At 39.5% G+C, this 23,499-nt stretch overlaps 1 long non-coding RNA gene across 1 annotated transcript in view; it reads left to right on the top strand.

Moving 5' to 3' along the window:
* Positions 1 to 23,262, top strand: part of LOC129677006 (uncharacterized) — a 67,951-nt gene extending 44,689 nt beyond the window's left edge. The window contains exons 4-5 of the long non-coding RNA XR_008720155.1: positions 10,264 to 10,407; positions 22,822 to 23,262. This is a non-coding gene — a long non-coding RNA (uncharacterized LOC129677006). The remainder of the gene's footprint in view (positions 1 to 10,263; positions 10,408 to 22,821) is intronic.
* The last annotated feature ends 237 nt before the right edge of the window (positions 23,263 to 23,499 follow it).

The raw sequence follows: 23,499 nt of genomic DNA, 5'->3' as shown, positions 1-23,499 counted from the left end.
TGATGAGCCTGGGCTGTGCTTCTGCTGCTGAAGGCCATGTTGATGTCTTTGGCCTGTGCTGCCAATGATGGCTGTGATAGTATCTATGGCCTGTGCAGAGGCAGAGGGCTGTGTTGATGTCTGAGTTCTGTATTGCCACTAGGAACAATGCAGCAGTCAGTGGCATGTGCTGACAACAAAGACCATGTAAATGTCCATGAATCATGCCATCACCAGAAACCATATGTAAGCCCATGATCTGTGCTCCCATTTACTGTAAAGGGCAAGGAAGCTACTTTTTTTTATTAATTACACTTTATTCATTTTGTATCCCCCCTGTGGTTCCCTCCCTCCTCCTGTCTCAATCCCTCCCTTCCTCCACCCTCTGCATACATGCCCCTCCCCAAGTCCACTGATAGGGGAGGTCCTCATCTCCTTCCTTCTGATCTTAGTCTATCAGATCACAATAGAAGTGGCTGCATTGTCATCTTCAGGGGGAGGTGCTCAAAGAGCAGGCCAAACAGATTATGTCAGAGACAGTCCCTGTTCCCATTACTATGTAACCCATTTGGACACTGAACAGCCATGGGCTACATCTGTGCAGGGGTTCTAGGTTATCTCCATGCATGGTACTTGGTTTGAGTATGATAGTTTGAAGACTGCAGAAAGTTGAGAAAGAGGGACATAGAAGGCTTCTGTGACAACCCATTCCCCTAAAAGTAACAGCCCAGACAGAAAACCATCAAAGAGAATGCTTAAAAGTGTAATAAAGATGCTGAAGTGTAACACTCCACAACTGATGGCTTCTTGCAGAGGTGAGGATGAGGAAGGACTCAGTTTTCTTTAAGGAGCTAGAAAAATAAGAGTTTGATCATGCTTCAGTGAGTATATGGGCCACACAAGTTGGACTTGATATTTTTTTCTTTTTATGGGGGGAAGGCCCCAAGGGTGGAGAGCAGACCTGGGAGGACTGGGAATTAAGGTTGCTCCAGCTCATGATGTGAAATTCCTAAATAAACAATAAAAATATTATGAAAAAGAGAAGAAATTTACATTGAAGTGATATGGCTGTAATGCAAGGGATGATAAAGAACACATATACATCTATCCCTCTTCTTAATGTTGTACTTTGGAAGAATAAAGTAGGTAAAAATGCTCTTACCTACTTGATAGCTACTATTCCTTACAGCCTTAGGATTTTTCTTTGAAAAAGAGAAATTAAGATACTACTTTTGTCTATTGACTATGAAGACTAAATTTTACAACACAGAATGTGATACAATTTGTAAAATGTCACCAGTATCACATAGAATATGCTTGTTTGTTCTCAAGTCCCTCAGCTCACTCCTAATCATTTTTTTCCTTAGGGTAAAACAAGGATATTTGCCAGGTTTTGGATTTTGAATGTCCCTCAGTTACCCACAGGTTAAGAGCTTGGTCCCCGGCACGGTGCTATCTGGTTGTATGGGGCCATTGAGAAGTGCAGGCGTAGAGGAAGTCTGTAGGTCCCTGGGAGTATGTCTGTAAAAATAACTGGAGGATCTCAATCCTCCATCTGGATTTGTTCCCTGGTAGTGGTGTGTTGGTATTCCACCACTTCACCTTTCTGACATGATGGAGTGCCTTGCTCCATGATGAGATCAAAACTTCTTCACTCTGAAACACAATAAACATTTTCTTTTTATCAGGTATTTCATCATAGTCATGAAAAGCTGACTAGCATAGTATTTTGCTCTGCATTTCATCACTTTCCTGATGGAATCTTGTGGCAATGCAACGTTCTAGAAATATTTCTTACATTCTAAGAGATGGGAACTTTTGCTGAACCTCCCAATCACAGTGTATAATATACCCAAAGTCACTTAAGATGTAAGACTGCTAGCCCGCTGTGTATGTTTAACCTGTTTGCGTAACCTGCCTTTAAGAGAGCAAGGTAACGATCTCTACTAGTTGCCTTGGATTTTCCCTGTAATCAACTTTACAACCCAAGCTAATGCATAGCTACAATCTTCAATTATAGGCTCTTCCATGCCCCTGGCCCATTGTTACATGTGTATTATTTGTTAAAAGCATGGAATACAGAAGTTGAAAGAACTTCCTAAAACCTACCATGAGGGTTGAAAGCAACCTTTATGAGCATTGGTTGATAGACAATGATGCTTAGTTTCTGGTTCCAGTGACTTAATCCCTTGTAAAATTCTGGTAAAGATTTCTGTGAAGTATTGCATTTCTTCTCCATGTAATGCTTCCTGTGCTGTTCAATAAAAAGAGTGAAGTTCTTTGTAAGGAACAGATAGCAGACAGACAAAGAGACACAGATCATATGCAGCAAGATACATACACAGATGGAAAACACAAGGAGCATGAAGTAGATATTTCCACTCTGGACTTTAAGTTAAGTAAGGATGTGCTTTGTTTGTTTGTTTGTTTCCTTACTGTGACACCAACATGTTATTGATACCTTGGGATTAATCACTAATGTGCTTAATCTGCACAGATCATGATGTGTTCAAACTTAAGCAGAGTGACAGATGTTAGAGAGTGGTGGGTGACAATAGGTAATTCCAAATGCCACCTGGATCATTACATGGACAATATCCGAACACACTGAGCAAAGTTGACTTCTTTGAATCCATGCATACAGTACACATGATTAGATGAAGTAACTTTGCCTGATGGAGAACAGAATTCATTTGTAAAGCTTTTCACAGATATCACAGGAGCAGTAAGGGTTTGCAGGCGTGGTGCTGCCTCACTGTGCGTGTCTCGTTGATGCTATGCACAGGGATGCAGAAGAGTAAAGAAGCCTATCAGAGGGGTGACTGTGGAAACAGAGCAGAAGCAGTAGGAGTTAGGAGGAAACTGTTTTATGAATAATGTCAATGTCCACTAACGTTATCAACTTCGTTATTAAAGTTAGTTTTTATCAGTGAGTTAGGAGTTGATTTTTTGATATCAGAGAAATGAAAGTTTTGTGACCAGATTTGTGCTATGATAACGGACTGTACAGATATCATAAAGGAGCTTAAAAAATAAACCTACAGCATTTATTGCAGCAGGAAGATTTGGAGCATCAAACTCCAACTGACTCGTTGAGAGGCACTCATGTAGATCTCTAAGCTGACATTCAGGGTGACATAATGTTTATATTACAAATGACTAAATGGCATTTCGGCATCATCATGCAAAGTTTATGTTTAGTTAATAAATTTTACATAGTTAATATTTTCTATACATTAAATAAATAAAATAAAATTCCTTAATCAAGTTCTGACAAGGAGAGCAACAGAACCAAAAAATTTTGGGCCCAGGGATCTTTTGTTAGACTTATACTCCAACCAAGGATCATGCATGGAGATAACCTAGAACATCTGCACAGATGTAGCCCATGGCAGCTCAGTGTCCAAGTGGGTTCTCTAGTAAGGGGAACAGGGGCTATCTCTGTCATGAACTCAGTGGCTGGCTCTTTGATCACCTCCACTTGAGGGGGAAGCAGCCTCACCAGGCCACAGAGGAAGACATTGAAGCTATTCCTGATGAGACCTGATAGACTAGGGTCAGATGGAAGGGGAGGAGGACCTCCCCAATCAGTGGACTTACAGAGGGGCAGGGAGGAGATGAGGAAGGGAGAGTGGGATTGGGAGGGAATGAGGGAGGAGGCTACAGCTGGGATACAAGGTAAATAAACTGTAATTAATATAAAAAATAAAAAATTAAAAAGTGAATAAATTATAAAAAATAATAAATAAAAATATTCATCTTCAGTTTAAAAGGGGATACTACCCTATTTACTTTTATATTGAGTGGTTTCAGCATCTCACATTTTTAAAGTGCTGTGACTATTGATGCGGGAACGGTGATAGGAATAAAAGATAAAGTTATGAAGATGGTGGATATATTATATAATCTGGAGAGTGGTATGCCGTTTTGGGTCAGAAATAATATTTGCATGTGCAGGTATAGAACAGAGAACTCTTACTAACCTTACTAACCCTGAGCCTAGGTACTTTAATGTACTAAATGACACAAAGAGCATGTGCATATTGATAAATCTTTAGAACATTAAAGTAGGGACAAAGGAAACCCCTATCTGGACTCTAGGAAAGCATCATGGTATTACTATATATAGACTTAACAATCACTGTGCAGGGTTGATGGGTGAAGCAGTAGCATGTGGCAGCAAGAACTAGGTTTTAGTGGGGAGGACAGTTGATAGCAAGCGTCAGTTAGCATGTCAGCCGTGACTAGATGTGGTGATACTACTTTGACCACGTATCCCTCAGTGAGGCTTATGGAAATCCTCGAGATGCTCACAAGAAGCCTGTGGTTGCTCAGTGGATTGTTGAGCAATGACTGTTTCAATCCCTTTCCCCATAGGAGTTAGCTGAAATTCCCCAGGAACCTCTAAACACAGACTAAGCCCCTTTCAGTTCTAGAGAGAAAAAATGGGGCTTTTCCTGGGAAAGGAGAATCCCCCATCACTGCCATTTTAAAGAAAATGATACAATCTCTCAAGGTTAGACATGCATTTCACACTCATTCTAGAGCATGTACCTTGTTACCACAGAAACTGCATCTTGGTATTGATTTCTTATTAAAGTTTTGTGTAAAGTTATTGTCTTTCCTACCTAAGACATTATAGTTTCTTAGAAGTTATGAAGACATGTGGTTTCTTTTTCAGATGTGACACAAAGTATTTGCTCTTTTATTTTTACTTCTCTACAAAAATATAAACTGGAACTATGAGAAAAGATTCATTAAATAGTAGAGGCAATATTTCCAGTACAGGAAAGTCATTCCTGATAGCAGGCATTTGTGGAACCCATAGAAGAACCTATCCACAGCGTTTGAGATCATCCTCTAGGAAAAGAATCTGTATAAAGATCTGGCAAGGTAGTTCTTCAGGTAAGCAGGCTTGGTGCCAAGTCTTGCTGGTTGAGTTCAATCCCCAGGACTTCCTTGTTGAAAGAAGATAATCGACTCCCCCAAGTTATGCTCCAGCCTCCATTGTATACACGTCATGTGCACGCATGCACACACACACGCTAGGTAAAACACAACAAAAATTAAAATAATCTTTATGAAAGAATGCAGAAGACAATTTGGCTGAATTTTCTGTATATATCACATGTATTAGAGTATATTCGGAATCATTGAAAAAAACTCAAAACTCTACAAATGTAGAGAATGAACAATAAAATAGTAGTCTGTATTTGGTAAAACTGTCCTACAATGGAAATTTTTTACACTCAAGATGACAAAAACTGAGAGGATCTGTGATTATGTTGGTTAGTTTAATGTTAACTTGACACAAGCTGGACTCATTGGGAAAAATGACTCTCAACTGAGAAAATGCCCCTATATGAGTGGTCTGTAGACAAGTGTGATCAATGGCTGATGTGGAAGTTTCCACATCAGCCTGTTTTGGGTAGTGCCAGCCTTGGACAGGAAGTTCTGGCTAGTATAAGGAGGCAGTAAGCAGCATCCCTTTTGACTTCCTGCTCTGACTTCCACTGTGGTAAAACCACTGGCAATTGCGAAGAGGGTATAGCTATTTTAACTGTGCTTTGTATCTTCATAATTTGTTTTCTACATAGTTGGAGGATTGAATTAAGGATTCAGTCCTCAATTACTGGATTATAGCTGGAGAAATGGCTTTGACAGTAAAGACACTGCTGCAGGATCTGGATTCTGACTATAGGACGAAAGTGAAAAGAATGACTTGACTCCTCCAGATTGTCCTCTGACCTCTACTGTACACCATGGCACACATACACTCAGACACGAACAAGTAAATAAATGTAATGAACAATACTGACTTACAGTTTTGAATATATAATGTATAATTAAATGATTTTATGACATCAGAAACTGAAAATGGATAGTAATAGTGACTTTGATAGGGCTTTAGTATAATGTTCTTTTAGTATTAAAATTAAACTGCTATAAATTCAAATTAGAATTTGTACTTTAGATTGTTAAACAATCTCCAAGTTATTCTAAAGAGAATAACTATAGAATACAAAGAACCATTTAGAGGTAACTATAACTTTTCATTTTAGAAAATAATTGAAACACAGTAAAAAACAGTAAAGCCTATACAGAAAGCAAGAAAGAAAAGGAAAGCACAGAAGTCCCTTCCTAGGTGTGGTCACTTTGTATGTAAATGGGCTATTCAATCAAAAGAGAGGAAAAGAGAAAGACAAGTTGGGAGAGAGAGAGAGAGAGAGAGGGAGAGGGAGAAAGAGAGAGATAGAGATAGAGACAGAGAGAGAAACAATAACTAAATGGTGTGGTGGCACACACCTACCAGTAATCTCCACAGTTGGGAGGTAGAGTGTGTAAGGAGAGTTCACTCCAAGTTCAAGGACAGCCTGATATACTATCTACAAAACACAAAAAGACAACGTTGAAAGAGAATGAAAAATATAATCTGTACATAACAAAGAAGAGCATAGGTGCCTATACATTCAGCTAAGAAATAAACCTTAAATAAAAATAAAAGTCATTTTATGAGCCCAGTACTAACCCTGGTACCAAAGCCAGAAACACTTTAAGGAAAGAAATCTACCAACCAACAGTATTATGTTTGAAGTAGAACTTCCCAACAAAGCACTAGCAAAATGATTCTAGCAGTGTAGAAGATGGTCCATCCATAGTGAAAACTGAGAGTCAGTTCTGGAACAAGTTTTTGTTTGTTTGTTTTTTTGGTCTTCTTTTTTTTTTTCAAATGACATTTTTTTTATTAATTACACTTTATTCACTTTGTATCCCTCCATAAACCCCTCTCTCCTCCCCTCCCCAAGTCCACTGATAGGGGAGGTTCTCCTCTCCTTCCTTCTGATCTTAGTCTATCAGATCTCATCAGGAGTGGCTGCATTGTCATCTTCTGTGGCCTGGTAAGGCTGCTCCCCACTCAGGGGGAGGTGATCAAAAAGCAGACCAATCAAATTATGTCAGAGGCAGTCCCTCTTCCCATTACTATGTAACCCATTTGGACACTAAACTGCCATGGGCTACATCTGTGCAGCGGTTCTAGGTTATCTCCATGCATGGTACTTGGTTGGAGCATGAGTCTCTGGGAAGACCCCTGTGTTCAAATTTCTGGTTCTGTTGCTATCCTTGTGGAGTTCCTGTCCACTCCAGATCTTATTATTTCCCACTTCTTACATAAGATTCCATGCACTCTGCCAAACAGTTGGCCATAAGCTCTGCCCTGCAGACTATCAAAGCAGATGCTGAGACTTATGGTCTTCATTTTTTTAACAAAGAAAAATTATCTCTATAAAGTATACAACTTGATACTTTTTGATAAGCCTGTTCTCTGTGGGAGAGCTAAATTAAGCTTATTTGCATTTGTATAACTTCAGGTATCTATCAAGTTTTTTGATGAGAATACTTATGGCCTATTCTCTTTGCAATTTTCTATTTTATATTATGTTTCTCTTGATGAATGTAGGTTAGACCTCTTAAACCCATCATCTTCTCTAACTGCAATTTTATGTTCTTCAGCCATTATATCTCAGAGAGCATCTGCCACTAATAATGAATATTCTACTCTATGTATCTGAATTTAACATTTTTGAAGTCTACATGTGATTATCAAGTGCTGTTTGTCTTTCTAGACTTTGCAAAGATGTTTACACATTAGTAAACCAATTAATGCACTTTACCACCTCATCAGAGTAAAGAGTGAAAGCATCATGATATCTTAGTAGATGCAGAAAGAACAGTAGATCAACAATCTTTTATGATAAAAAAAAAGCATTCAACATAATAAAAGTCACACATGAAAACACAGTACCAGAAGTTGGAAGACTCAAAGTTTTTCATGTACGATAAGGAACAAGAGATTTCTACCTTTCCCGTTTTTTATCAACCTTAGTACTGGACACTCTAGCTACAGTAATTAGGCAAGAAAGATGAATAAAATTCATTACAATTAATTAAGAAGACAAAAATATTCCCTTTTCCCAGAATACGTAGTATTAGATGTAGAAAATAATTTCTCAAAAATATGGTTAGAACTAGTAATTTTATTCAGTAAAGTAGTAGGATCAAAGTTGACACACACAAAACTCAATTCTTTACACAAGAAAATTAGGAAGACTCCCACTGAAAAAATAGCATTTAAGTAAATTACCTAAGAATTGATCAAATATGTGAATTATGTATGTAATTAAAAACTATAAAGCCTCACTTAGATAAATAAAATAAAACCTAAGTAAATGAATACAACACTTCACTGTTAAGATATAACTTCCCCAAAGTAGCCCAAAGGTCCAACACAGTCTCTGTCAAGGCCTCAGCTACATTTTGGTCTTGAGTAAAGAGTACTCCAGGAAACTCCATGTGGCACCTCAAGGGGCTCTGGACAGTTAGAAACACTGTAGAAAGGGCAACAAAACTAGAGGACTCTCTTTTCTTTTTTATTATCATTTGTTAAAATTTATTCAGTTTGTATCCTGGCTGTGGCCCCTTCACTTCTCTCCTCCCAATCCCACCCTCCCTCCTTCTTCTTCCCCATGCCCCTCCCCTAGTCTACTGATAGAAGAGGTCCTCCTCCTCTTCTATTTGACCCTAGCCTATTATGTCTCACCAGGACTGGTTGCATTGTCTTCCTCTGTGGCCTGGCAAGACTGCTCCCCCACCCCCGTGGGAGGTGATCAGAGATCCTGCCACTGAGTTCATGTCAGAGAAAGTTCCTCCTCCCCTTACTAGGGACCCTATTTGGAGACTGAATCTATGGGCTACATCTGAGCTGGGGTTTTAGGTCCTCTCAATCCACTGTCTTTGTTTGGGGTGGCATTCTCTTGAGGGCCCCCAGAGCTAAGTTTTTATAGCTCTTTTGATCTCCTTTTGGAGCTCCTGTCCCCTCCAGGTCTTTCTATCTCCGCCTTCTTTCATAAGATTCCCTGTACTCTGCCCAAAGTTTGGCTATGAGTCTCAGCCTCTGCTTTGATACCTCGATCAGTAGAGTCCTTCAGAGGCAATCTGTGGTAGGCTCCTGTCCTGTTCCCTGTCTTCTCCTGCTTCCAATGTCTATCACGTTTGTCCTTCTGAATGAGGATGGAGCATCTTTCCTAGGGTCTTCCTTGTTGTTTAGCTTCTTTAGGAGTATAAATTTTTAGCATGTTTATCCTGTATTATGTGGCTAATATCCACTAATGACTGAGTATATACCATGTGTGTCTCTCTGCTTCTGGGTTACCTCACTCTAGATGATCTTTTCTAATTTGCACTATTTGCCTGCAAATATCATGATTTCCTTCTTTTTAATAGCTGAGTAGTATTCCATTGTGTAAATGTACCAGAATTTCTTATCCATTCCTCAGTTGAGGGACATCTGGGTTTTTCCCGCTTCTGACTATTATGAATAGAACTGCTACAAACATGGTTGAACAAATGTTCTTGTTGTATAGCTGAGCATATTTTGGATATATGCCTAGGAGTGGTATAGCTGGATCTTGAGGTAGCACTATTTCTAATTTTCTGAGAAAGCACCAGATTGATATCCAAAGTGGTTGTAAAAGTTTACACTCCCATCAGCAACAGAGGATGGTTCCCCTTTCTTCACATCCAAGCAAAGGACATTGTTGTCATAACAAAATGACAGCCTACAGATTGGGAAAGGATCTTTACCAACCCTATATCTGACAGAAAGCTAATATCCAGAATATATAAAGAACCCAAGAAGTTAAAAAGCAACAAATCAATTAATCCTTACCAGGTCACAGAAGAAGAAAGTGCAGCCACTCCCAATGAGACTAGGATTGGAGAGAAGGGGAAGAGGACCTCCCTTTTCAGTGGACTGGGAGAGGGACGTGGGTTGGGAAGAGGGAAGGTATGACTGGGAGGGTAGGAGGGAGGGAGGTACAGGGGGATACAAAGTGAATAAACTGCAATTAATAAAAATAAAAAATATAAAGGTAAAAAAGATTGAGAAAAAATGGGTTACAGAGCTAAACAGAGAATCCTCAATAGAGGAATATCGAATGACAGAGAAACACTTAAAGAAATGCTCACTGTCCTTAGTCATCAGGGAGATGCAAGTCAAAACATCCTCAAGATTTCACCTTACACCATCAGAATGGCTGAGTTCAAAAACTCAAGTGACTACACGTGCTGGAGACTTTTTCTTCTTAATTTTTAAAATATTACCACAAAGCTACAATAATAAAAATTATTTTGGCATTAAGAGAAGTATAAATTAATAGAATACAATAGAATAGAATAGAGAGTTCATAAATAAGCCATTAAAATATATGGTCATATTTCTTGTAGGAATTTGAAATTGTTCAGTGGGAAAGAGAATCGTTGTCAGAACATGGTCAAAAGAGGATCTGCGGTGAACAATGCCTTTGGGAACTGTGAGAGAAATCCCAGGAATAAAGGGCAAAGGGCCTTTACCTCAAATTGTTACCTCAGGTTTGTTCCCTGGATTGTACTTGGACATGATTTTGTACCAGACCCAATCTGTGTACTCTAAATCTGGATATGGCCTTCTGCCTTGCTTTCATGCGTTCCCAGATATAATCATAATCTATAGCATATGTCAAACAATTGTGTTTAAGTATGTCTGTCCTGAGAAAATTCTGGGGAAGGGCTGCTCTGTTAATATATTTGCCTACTGGAATTTATTTTTTATGTTTTTTGACCATGGTTTTCTGAACTCAAACAGCCTTTCTTGGATCATTGCAGTCTATGTTACATTTGTATATACAAGCACACTGAAACTGAAATAAGGTTGTCTACAGTCTTATTTGAGATTTTAGTCTGACCCATTCTTTCAGGTACTCTTATCCCAGGTTCAGCATATAAGATCTGCACAAGTTGATGAAAGTTGACATTTGTAACAAATGTTTCTGGGAAAACTGGATATATATATATATAATTTTTTATTATTAGTTACATTTTATTAACTGTATCCCAGCTATATCCCGCGCCCTCATTCCCTCCCTCCCTCATCTCCTCCCTGCCCCTTTCCAAGTCCACGGATTGGGGAGGACCTCCTCCCCTTTCATCTGACCCTGTTTTATCAGGTATCTTCAGGACTGGCTGCAAAGTCCTCCTCTGTGGCCTAGCAGGACTGCTCCTCCCTTGGGGTGTGGGGAGGTCAAAGAGCCTGCCATTGAGTTCCTGTCAGAAACAATCCCTGTTCCCCTTACTATGGAAAACCAATTGGTTACTGAGCTACCACAGGCTACATCCAAGCAGAGGTTCTAGGTTATATCCACACATGGTCCTTGGTGGAGTGTCAGTCTCAGAAAAGACCCCTGTGCCCAGATATATTTGGTCCTTGTGGAGCTCCTGTCCTTTCCATGTTATACTAACTCCCCCTTCTTTCATGATTCTGGGTGGCTGCAGCAACACTGAGCTGTACAAGGATATCTATATTTAAAAGTATAGCATAAAGCTGGACTGTTATCTAATGCCATGCACACATATTACCCCAAGAAAGATCCAAAGCCTTTATACAAGACAAAAACAAAAAACAAAAACAAACAAACAAACAAACAAACAAACAAAACCTGGAGGCTGGAGATATGACTTAGTGACTAAAAGCATTTACTGCTCTTGTTCAGTTCCCAGCACCCATGTTAGGTGACTCACAACCTCCTGTAACTCCAGCTTCAGGGGATCAGAAGCTCCTTTCTAGCCTCTGTGGACACTTGCACTTATATGTGCAAATCATTCACACACACACACACACACACACACACACACACATACACACACCACAGACACAATTAAAAATAAATATATTTTTAAGGACATAAAACTATACCACTTATTTGAAGAAACCATAGGACAAAACTATGATCTTTGTTTTAGCAGCAATTATTGGATAAGAACGGTGCTACCTAAAGGGAAAACACAGACAAATACAATAATTTTGTACAACAAAAGATACTGTCCCCAGAATATCAAAACCAAGCCATAAAATGAGAGAAATGTTTACAAATCATCTATCTGGTAGAGGATTAAGATGACTATACAGAGAGTCTTTAAACAAGAGCAAGAGAACTCGTCACATAATGTTCAAAGAATTTGAACAGACATCTCTAGGGCAACCCAGGTTAATACTATGATGAGCTGTGGTCTATCCCAGATTACAAGAACGGCTCCCAAAATATAGAAAACAATAAATGTTGTGAGGATGTTAAAAAATTGGAACCCTTCTACACTGTTGATAGGGAGGCAAAGTGTTACAATTGCTATGGGAAACAGTGTGTGGTCCTCAGAAAACAAAAAATAGAATTGTCATATGAGTCGGCAATTCCATTTGTGGGTATGTATCAATAATATTGAAAGAGATATCTCATTAATGCATGAATTATTCATTGCAGCATCAATCACAATAGCTAACATACAGGTGAGATCCAGGAAGGATTCAGGGGTTATTCTTCAGATGTGGTAAAACAAATGGATGGGTGGCGAGTTAATGCCCTGGCAGGAAACAGGGGAGAAATAGCAGGCTTTATATCAGAAGTGATTTTGTTCAACTGTGGGCGTGGGGAACACTTAAAAGACAACTGGGTCAGTGGTCCATCCCACTTTTGGGTTAGACCCACAGTGGTTTTTGTTTTTTGTTTTTTGTTTTTTTTTGGAGGCTTCAGAATGCATTTATTACCAGTTAGTTCATACTTTTGTATTCATATATGGATACTTTTATCGTAAGTATTCATTTTTTTATTTTTTATTTTTTTATTTTTTTAATTTTTTTAAAATTTTTTATTAATTACACTTTATTCATTTTGTATCCCCCAATAAGCCCCTCCCTCCTCCCCTGCCAATCCCACCCTCCCTCCCCTTTCTGCATGCATGCCCCTCCCCAAGTCCACTGATAGGGGAGGTTCTCCTCTTCTTTCTGATCTTAGTCTATCAGTTCTCATCAAAAGTGGCTGCATTGTCCTCTACTGTGGCCTGGTAAGGCTGCTCCCCCCTCAGGGGGAAGTGATCAACGAGCAGGCCAATCAGATTATGTCAAAGGCAGTCCCTCTTCCCATTACTATGTAAACCACTTGGACACTGAACTGCCATGGGCTACACCTGTGCAGGGGTTCCAGGTCATCTCCACGAATAGTCCTTGGTTGGAAACAACCTTGAAACCTGCCACAGAGGGCCTCTGAAAGCTTCTGCAGTATAGACTGTCAAAGCAGATGCTGAGCCTGATGGCCAACTGATGGGCAGAGTGAATGGAATTTTATGTAAGAAGTGGGAAATAGTAAGAGCTGGAGGGGACGGGAACTCCACAAGGAGAGCAACAGAACAAGATAATTTGAACACAGGGAACTTCCCAGAAAATCAGACCCACAGTGTTTTTGAGCAATATATGATAGCTGAAGCCATCAGTTTGGATTAGGACAACTAGGGAGAATTGGTAGAAATCAAGATAGGACTTGATTTCTAGGAATGCATCTATGAAAGAGAAGCCAGTGTTAAGACAGAATCATTAAAGAAGAGCGAGAACTATCAGGCAGTAGTGGACAAGTCTCCAGAAAATGAGATGGTTGATAAGAAAATAAGTAAACACAGGGAGACTGATAGACAGCTGATGGTCGTGATGAGGTTCTAGCTGTTTTCCTTTTGTACTTTGTTTTATAAATTAACTTTCAATACCCTACTTTGTTCTTGAAAAGAAAAACATGATCAAACTTCTTTCATATTGCAAAACTTTTTTTAAGACATACATGTATTTTTTGTAACATATATCCATTTCTACATTAATGACTGTCTTTGTTAGGGTTTCTATTGCTGTGAAGAGACACCAAGGCCACGGCAGGCAGCTCTAATAAAAGACAACTTTTAACTGGGCCTGTCTTACAGTTGCAAAGGTTTAGTCCATTATCATCTCAGCACGCAGGCGGATATGATACTGGAGAAAGAGCTTAGAACAGCAGAATAAGTCTGTGAGCCAATGAGCCTGGGCTTCAATTTGGAAGTACCTCCTAGTGATGTACTTTCTCCAAGGAGGCCACACCTCTTAATATTGACACTCCCTATGGACAAAATATAAGAGTTTATAGAGGTCATTCCTATTCAAACCACTACAATGTCTGAATTTGCATTTATGTTAACTTTTTTTGTTTAGGATGAATAAAAGCTTCCTTAAAGTAGACTTTAAAGAAGGCAACCACAGGAGGGACACTTAAAGTTAATTATGGGCATGGCAGTCATGAAGTCATAGTGATCTTGAAAGGTGATTTTTTTTTTCAAAGAAGTGGAAATAAAAGTTGAACTTAGTAGACTGACAGTGAGTGGACCCTATGAAGTAATGCCTATAAATTATATGACTTCCAGGAAACTAAATAGGAATACAAAATAGAGACTTAGACAGGAGGATATTTTCTTTTTTGTAGAAGAGGCTTAGACACAAACTATTTCTATAATATCTGTATGTAGATATGCATACACATGTGGTGTGTGTATGTGTGTGAAAGCAGACCTGGAGGAGTATTGACAACAGAGACAGAAGAAATTGCTAATTTAACATCTCATAAATCAGTAACAGTTGCATTTAAAGCAGATTGGCTTGCCAGGGGTCAGGGCAAGCTTTTCTCTAAAGCAGGCAGTGGAACCAGGGCGCTGGAAGCTGTTCCTGAAGTTCAGATGTGAGGAAGTGAAAGCAGAGCTACATTTGCCCTTGATAGCTCTTCCCACCTGAGAGGCAGAGGCCTGTGATGAGATAAGAGTGAAGCCTGACCAGAGGACAGTGGGACAGTCCCCAAGAGAATGTGAAAAGGCATTTACCAGGAAGAGATGATGAAAACCATTCTGTTTCTGTTATATCTACTTTCAAGAGCTCATCTGAAAATGCAAGCACTCATCTACATTAAGAAGTCTAGGGAGCAGCCTTACCAGGCCACAGTAGAGGACAATGCAGCCACTTTTGATGAGAACTGATAGACTAAGATCAGAAAGAAGAGGAGAACCTCCCCTATCAGTGGACTTGGGGAGTGGCATGCATGCAGAAAGGGGAGGGAGGGTGGGATCGGGAGGGGAGGAGGGAGGGGCTTATGGGGGGATACAAAATGAATAAAGTGTAATTAATAAAAAATTAAAAAAAAGAAGTCTAGTGGCTTTGGAATGTGCAAATATTTGGTAGCATATACCAAATAATGTGATAAGTCATACCATTATTTTATTTATATATCTAGTCCATATACAAGACTACAATATTTGCTTGTCACAAAAGGAACATATTAGAATTAGAAAAATGAAAGTGAATCTTGTATTGAAAAAATTCTATTTCTACTTAAAATAAAGGTATTAAGGAATTTATGAGCAAGTCCTATAAGTTGGGTTTGAATCTGGGTGTACTGTATTTGCTTATTTTTTCCTCAATAGAATACTACTCAACTATTAAAAACAAAACAAAACAAAAAAAAATCATGAAATTTGCAGGCAAATATATGGAACTAGACAAGATCATCCTGAGTGAGGTAACCCAGAAACAGAAAGACAGGCATGTTATACACTCACTAATGAGTGGATATTAGCCATATAATATAGAGCAACCATCTACAGACCTATAGAAGCTACACACTAAGGAGGACCCTAGGGAGGATGCTTATTTAAATATCATTCAGAATGGCAAACAGGATAGACACCAGAAGTGGTGGAAGAGAGGAAACAGGATGGAAGTCTACTATAGAGGGTCCTCTGAAAGGATTCTCCCAACAGGGGATTGTATCAGATGCTGAGACTCAGGGCCAAACTTTAGGCAGAGCTCAAAGAGTCTTACAGAAGAAGTGGGTGGGGTCAGAGGGACATGGAGGGGACAGGAGCCTCACAAGGAGACCAACAAAACTAAAATATCTGAGCCTAGGAGGTCCTGTGGAGACTGATGCACCAACAGAGGACAATGCATGGAGAAGACCTAGACCCCCTGCTCAGAACTCAGTTGCCTGCTCTTTGATCACTTGCCCCTGGTGATGGGGCCTTGCCAGGCCACAGAGGAAGAGGATCCAGGCAGTCCTGATGAGGCTTAACAAGCTGTGGGCAGATGGCAACAGTGGAGAACTCCCTTTCAGTGGTCTAGGGGAAGGCAAAGAGGGGAAGAGGGTGGGAAGGTGGGACTGGGGGATTTGAGGGATATATCCCTCCCTCAAATATATATATATATATATATATATATATATATATATATATATATATATATATATATATATATATTTATAAATTGTGAAGAAACATTTAAAAAAAGATTAGAGTAAAAATAACACCACCCTACCCAAGAGTTTGTGAAGAATATGCATAATGCAGATTATTGATTTTTGAATATGGGACATGTTAAAGGCTAGATGAGTTGCTTTTATCTGTACTTTATTGTTCTTGATGCACATGCATGGGAAAATGAAGGCAGAAATCTTTGTCCTTTCACAGAAGGTTCATGGAGATAAATTTTCTCTTCCTGTCTGCTTCCTAAGTGAGAATTTCTGTCAAGATACAGGAAATGCCCTGATACAGTACCACCAAGAACATCCAGCAAGGGAAAGAAGCATCTCCCTTGGGCCAAATGCAGCAATAAGTCCCAGCAGATAGGAGAGAAAAGATGCTATTGAAAATAAGTTGAGTGGCTTGCTGTGTTTTCAAGGGCAGAGGAATGAGTGAAATCTGTTGTCCCACTAGGAGTCGGAACATCTTAGTGTGCAGCTCTGACTTCCTACAAGAGTGGAACTGACAAGGAAAGTCATGTTTCCAACTCCCCATGAGCAGGATGAAGACAGCAAGCAAATAATGGTTCTTGTATATTAGGAAGGAGAGCACACATGATGATGTGCCAAGAACCAGGGAATATTGTTTAAAATTTGTCTTTATTTGGTCTGATGATCCATAGTCCTAATATTTTGGGTTCCTTTGACATTTCTCTAAATTGTCAGCATAGTCTTGTGCTTACTGATTCTTTGAGAAATGATGAACTGTGACATAACATTGCTTGGCAACTGTCACTAGCTGAGCTACATCAACTCAGGTCTTCTACAAGGCCCTCTTCTTGGGTCAGTGTAATTACTTCTCCATTACAGAATTATACAGACTACACTGCTCTACTAATTAAGAAAACAGTGTGCTGGAACATCAGATGTATTAAACACAGAACCAGAAGATTCTGATCAGTAACTGGGCAATGTTCCTTGGAAGTCAGCTAGCCCTGTCAAAACTGCAGTTTTCTCTTAATGAAAAGGACCAGGACAATGTGCCTGGGGAGAAGGCTTCCAAGACAGTATAAAGCTTATGAAAATGTTCTCTTCTATGCTCTCTTTCTTTCTCTGAAAGACTACATATTCTAATAATGGTATATATTCACGTTACTTTAGTCTAGGTTTTTGCTCTAAGGACATATTCTATGATGAAAACCTTTTCACAGATGAAAATATCAATGCTAAACTAAAAATTTTAAACATATCAAAAACACTTTTGGTGGCTTTTTTAAAAAAGCAAAACACTGAAAATATAGTGCTCACAAGTACCAGTTAGTTTTTCATAAACCTTACGGTTACAAGTTTTAAAGTAATCAACAACTTTCACTTCAAAATGGCAGTCTGAATGCAGTGTGTATATGTCTTGTTTCTCTAACAATCATTAAAATAAGGTTTATTGGCAAGTGGATAAAACCATAACTAGTCCAGTACATAACTCAAATAGTCAAGAAGGAAAATATTACTGAAGTTAGCAGTAAAGGAAAGTGCTGAGGAGTGGTTTTCCTCCAGGGTAACATGGAGAAATTCTATACTCTCTGCAAGCATGAGATGATGTTTGCTCTCAGGATTTTTTCAAAACTCTCAGAGCCTAGCTCTATAAAGAGAGAATCATAGAAGTGAAGGAAAACAAAGGTGGAACTTTGAGAGTTTGTGAGAAGGAAGATTCTAGCATCATGTTCAGAATGTCATTAAGGCCTCTGGTTAGATGGGAAATCGTCTAACATAGAGATTTCAAATTCAGTAACAGTTTTGGTCTGGAGGGGGTAGAAGCCAGTCTTTTTTGACTGCCACCAATTGTGATGAAAATGTCTCCAGATATATCCTAGAGGGAATAGATCCACTTATCAAATGGAGTAGATTGATAAAGGCTCCATTAAGAACAGAACTTCCCTTACTCTTTCCTGTATGCTCTTGGGAATTGCTAGTTGTCTGGTTGCGTACATTGACTGAAGAAAAAGCCCACTTGAACAAGCCAAAATACAGAGAATTTTTTTCATTATTTCTCCAATTCTTTTTTTCATCACAGTTTGTTTTCTCCATCTGACACTTCAACAGAATGTTGGGGGATATATTAAATTATTGTTGTGAGTGACTGAGTCAAACAATTGCCATCTCAGGGAGGGGAGCTTCACCCCCTCGCAAAATATCATTCCAGCTGGCCTTGTTGACTGCTTACATCCCTCATAGATGGCTGGAGAGGAGCATGATATTCTAGTCTGAGTTCACAGCTGTTTCTTACTACTTGTCATATACAATTCTACTGTAAGTGCACGTGTCCTCAAGGGGCTGATATATATTCCAGGCAAAACTAGAGAAGGATAGGCGCTATCTGTGCACCTAAGGGAAGCCCTCATCCCTGCTGGATAAAAGCTTTTCAGATGCAGCCTCCTGGACAGAGAAGCAGTAAGTAACCCCTCATCTAGGGTTTGTCAGGAAATCTAATGAACTTATTGGTTCCCTAGAGTGAACTTGGCAGACTTGTGCTTAGTTTGTCAACAAGACCTTAGGAGAAGGGATAGATGTTGTTTCCCTTAGAAGCAATTTCAGCAACAATTATCTACATTGTTTACCTTTGTTTTCGTGTTACTTATTCTCTTCCCATTTCATTTTACCCTTTGGATAATTTATCTCACTCTTTAGATTTTTGATGTCATTTTTATTTAGGCCCATTCTCTTATTGAATTTGGGACAACCTTTACAATAAAACCTTTAATTGGGTAATCACATTTTTACACAAGTGTTCTCATTTTTCTCCTTTTCTGGACCAGCCAGTTATTGTTCGATGGATACACTACCTCTGAAGCTTTGTGTGGATATTGGTTTTTCTTTCCAACTTAGATGTTTAAATTTTGGTTTATTCATTTTGATCTTTTCCTTGTGTGTTCTTCTCATTTGTCCTATGTTCTGTGATCCTTAGTATTCATAGACTGAGTGGAGTGTCTGGTAATCAGACAGCATGGGTTTCTACTACATATGAATGTATCTCCCAAAGATGCCGTTTATCTGGGATGGGATCATTCCTCCCTTTGAGGCAGAAAACAAGGAAGAACTTTAAGGTGAAGTTCATTGTGGGAGCTAGGCTCTCATATTTGGCCAGGAGTCTGGCTCCCAGATACTTGTTGAAGGAAAAAGTGTTCACCAGAGAGAGAGCCTTCCCATGATCTATTTTTTGGAGAGACACTCACTTGAATTCCCATTGCCCCTTCTTTGAGACATTATTCTTTCCTATAATGTACCCCTCCTGCCTCAGCCTTGAGATCTGCTGTTTGAACTGTGGGACTCTTCCAGCTTTGAGACCCACCAGACACAGGAAACTTGCCCATCTGCTACTTTGAACAGTGACCTGCCTTTTGTAGACTCGTTGTGCAAGGAATTACTCTGGGTGGAAATTCAGTGACTCTCTGAGAAGCTGGGACACTGCCAGTCTCTAGGCTGGCAACCTGCAGTAATGGAGGACACAGATGGGGAATGCTGGCAGCTCTGCTGTTCATAGCCTGCTGCCACTGAGGGTCTCAACATTTTTACTTCCTCATTTGACTCGTTACTCCTGTGTGGCATAAAACAAAACAAAACAGACAAACAAAACAAAACACTCTTTACTGTGCACTCTATTTATTCTTGAAGGGAGGGTAAGACTGGAGCCAGAGACTAGAGAATCTTCCTGTCTCAGAAGTGGTAGGCATGTAGTAGTTCTTTCTGCTTCAGACCCAGACAAGCAAATAAATTGTATTTATTTCCTAGCCAACACCCTTCTGCCCTCCCAGTCCTACCCTCTCTCTTTCTTCCCCCTGTATTCCTTCACCTACTCTTCAGAAAAGGGGAGCCCCCTACCAGTGATCTCCACCCCAGCACAAAGAGTTGGATCAAGTTTGAGCTTGTCCTCTTCTACTGAGGGCAGGCAAGACAGCCCTTGCCAGCAGGCAACAGAGGCCATGTCAGAGACAGCCCCTGCTCCCCTTACTGGGACAGCCACATGAAGACTAAGTTGCCCATTGGCTACATTACATGACCTACGTCTAGTTCATGCATGGTCCTTGGTTGTGCTTCAGTCTTCATGAGCCCCCCTGGGCCAAGATTATTTGACTCTGTTGGTCACCAGGGAAATGCAAATCAAAATGACTCTGAGATTTCATCTTGCACCCAACAGAATGGCTAAGATAAAAAAACTCAAGTGGCAGTTGGCAAGGTTGTGGAGAAAGGGGAACACTTCTCCATTGTTGGTGGGAGTAAAAACTTGTACAATCACTTTGGAAATCAATATGGTGCTTTCTCAGAAAATTAGAGATAGCTCTACCTCAAGACCTAGCTTTACCATCCCTTGAACGGTACTCCACCACACCCAAGGACATATGCTAAAGTATGTTCATAACAGCTTTCATTGTAATACCTAGAAAATGGAAACAACCCAGATGTCCCTCAGCCTAAGAATGGATAAAGAAAATGTGGTACATTTACATAATGGAATTAAAACTCATCTATTAAAAAAAAGGAAATCATGAAATTAGCAGACAAATGGATGAAGTCCTTCTCAGCAAAAGCAGACCTGACCTCCAGATTCTGCCAGCTTTCCTCAGTCCTATCTGTTACAGGGCATGGCTGGCACACCCTGCCCTTTACTCTGAATTGTCCAGCCCAGGGACAGGGGCTTCCCCACTCCTTTCACTATATAATCCAGACATTTTGGTCCCCTCCTCCTTCCCCTTCTCCTCCTCCTTCTCCTCTGATTTTTCTTTTTCTCTCTTTCTCTCTCTGCTTTCTCTTTCTGCACTTTCTCTTCCCTCAATTTTCTGTCTCCCCCTGCATATCTGCTTCCTTGGGACCTGTAAACCCTCTGAGAGCTATTCCCAATAAACCTACATTTAAATACTTTAATGTGTCTTGAATTAGCTCATTTCACTGCCAAATGATTTCTATCCATTTCCTTTAAGTATTCTTAGATTTCTTATAAAAAGACAAAGATGACTTGACTCTGCAGCCAGAGAGCTTTGCTGTGTTACTTTTACAGAGTTGTTTTTTTCTTAAACAACTGAGTCCTAATCCTGTGTATGTTTTCACTTTTGTTTACTGGTACCCTGTCTTACTTTGGTGTTCAAACTCTGAGTCTACTTTGGAAAGATTTTGCATTTTGCTTTTAGAATGGAGTCACAGTTAACCCACAGGCAAACCACTGCAGCTAGTAACACAACAGAAGGAGGTCAAGGAGGTAATTTCTGTTGTTGCCCTTTTCTCCCTCATCCCATCCCATTCTTCTGACTTTTTTCTCACCCTTCTAAAGATATAAAATAGTTAAGTTATCTGGGGTTAATTGCTTCATCTATTTAATTAAAATTAAATGTATTGTATGATTAGTTATAAAAGAATGTGACTGTGGTGAATTGAAAGAAATCACAGGGAGTGAGCACTATTAGGAAGTGTGACCTTGCAGGTTGGAGTGGGTATGGCTTTTTTGGAGGATGTGTGTCTCAGTCTCTTCCTACTGCCTACGGATCAAGATGTAGAGCTCTCAGCTCCTTCTGCAGCATGACTGTAATGGACTAAACTGTAAGTCAGCCCCAATCAAATCTTTTCCTTAAAAGAGTTGCCCTGGTCATGCCGTCTCTTCACAGCAGTGGAGACCCTAACTACGACGGTGATGAAGTGGCAAACACGGCATTGAGTCATTCCCATTTCTGCTCACTCAACATGAGCGTGGAAGTGTTGGGAACTCTTCTTTTTCCCTCAGTAGTGTTTTGTTTCCCTCTGTGGACTTCGGGTTTCTTTCTTTTGGTCTCTCTACTTTCTGTTTATAAGAAACCCTAACATTTTTAGTCCCCTGCTCAGACCTTGCTCTTGCAGTTTTATTTTGTGACTTGTGTCCCACATTTTGGTAGAACTTTCAGAGAAAGGACTCATGATGCTTGCAATTTGTCTCCCTCAGGACAGGCACTCATGGCTCCTGGTACAACCACTTTCCCTCTGCATTTGTTGTTGTTGTTTAGTTATTCATCATGATCACAATAAAACCTTCCTCCTAATCAGAATTTTTTTTTTTCAGATCTATAGATACCTTCTCCACATTCTGTGTTTTGGAGGCAAATAGCCCTTTAGAAAAGCCAAATCTTTCATGTTATAATACCAAAGCCATATTCAAAATAAGCTCTTATAATATTCTAAAAAGCAATGTTCTTTTTAAAGTCAATTAATTATTGTATCATTTTATCTGAGTCTTACTGTTAAACTAAGAACTTCACTTGAGGTCACTGTATTTAACATTTTCCCAGAAAAAAAGAGATCTAGATACAGTTTGGCTAATTTACCTTTACAAGAAACTTTTTTTTTTCCTCTATTACATCCCAGTAGTGCTAAACTATTTTCTGATTGATTGGATGCAATATCTTCTGTAGGTCACTATAATTATGTCTGAGTGATAATGGTAATATGTAAATATAAAATATTACAATGGTAAACAAACCATTATAATCAAGGAATAAATGATCTTAATGACAAAAGCTTAACTATGGTTATTATCATACTACTTTTGTGATTTGGAGAACGTTTTTTGTTTGTTTGTTTTGTTTTGTTTTGTTTGGAGAACATTTTAAGTCAACAATAAATGTAGTGTTGTGGATATAAACATGTTTGTTTGTTTAAATCCCAGGAGTGGGACGTGGGACTGATTCAGACAGTCGAGAGCAGCAAACTATTTGCCTCCTGTGGGCTCTGAGAGGACCTCTTTGCCAGCTGTAGAGAGTTTAAATTTGAGGACTCTGGAGAGAGAATGAAAGCCAGAGCCCAGAGAGTGTGGAGGAGCTCCGAGAAAGAACGAAGCTGCAGCTGCTTCCCTCCTATCACTCCTGTTGCTGTTGATGCAGCCAGACAAGAAGTTGGAGATCTCCTGAAGCAAGGATTAGACTAGCTCCAAGGAACCAGATGACCCTAACCAGCAGGAAACAGCTAAGAGAACTGCACCTCCTCTCCTATTAACCCTTTATCTCTCCTTCCTGGTGTTGGGGTGTTGGAAGGGATTGGAGTGGAGAAAGAGATATAAGAAATGTGCATAAAAGAGTTTTTTAAAAAGTATATCAACAATGTAGCAATTTCTTCAATATGAACAACAATAAGAAATAAATGTAAATTTTCTGTGTTGGTCTTTGGAACTTTTTTCAACAGAGTTCCTTTCATTGTTGCACAGTATTGGTGAATCATATTGCCTTAAGACTTGAAATCTTCACTGTCTTCCTTCTCCTTTAGCCTCTGATATTTTAAAGGCATCAGTATCAATGAACTTCTAGAAAGTAGAAAGTACAAAATAAATATGCCACTAAGACCAGAGGCA

This window comes from Psammomys obesus, unplaced genomic scaffold (genome assembly GCF_907164565.1).
Source record: "Psammomys obesus unplaced genomic scaffold, mPsaObe1.curated_primary_1811, whole genome shotgun sequence".
Classification (NCBI taxonomy): Eukaryota; Metazoa; Chordata; class Mammalia; order Rodentia; family Muridae; genus Psammomys; species Psammomys obesus.
Note: the sequence above shows the minus strand (reverse complement) of the source record. Positions and strands in the feature narration are given on the sequence as shown.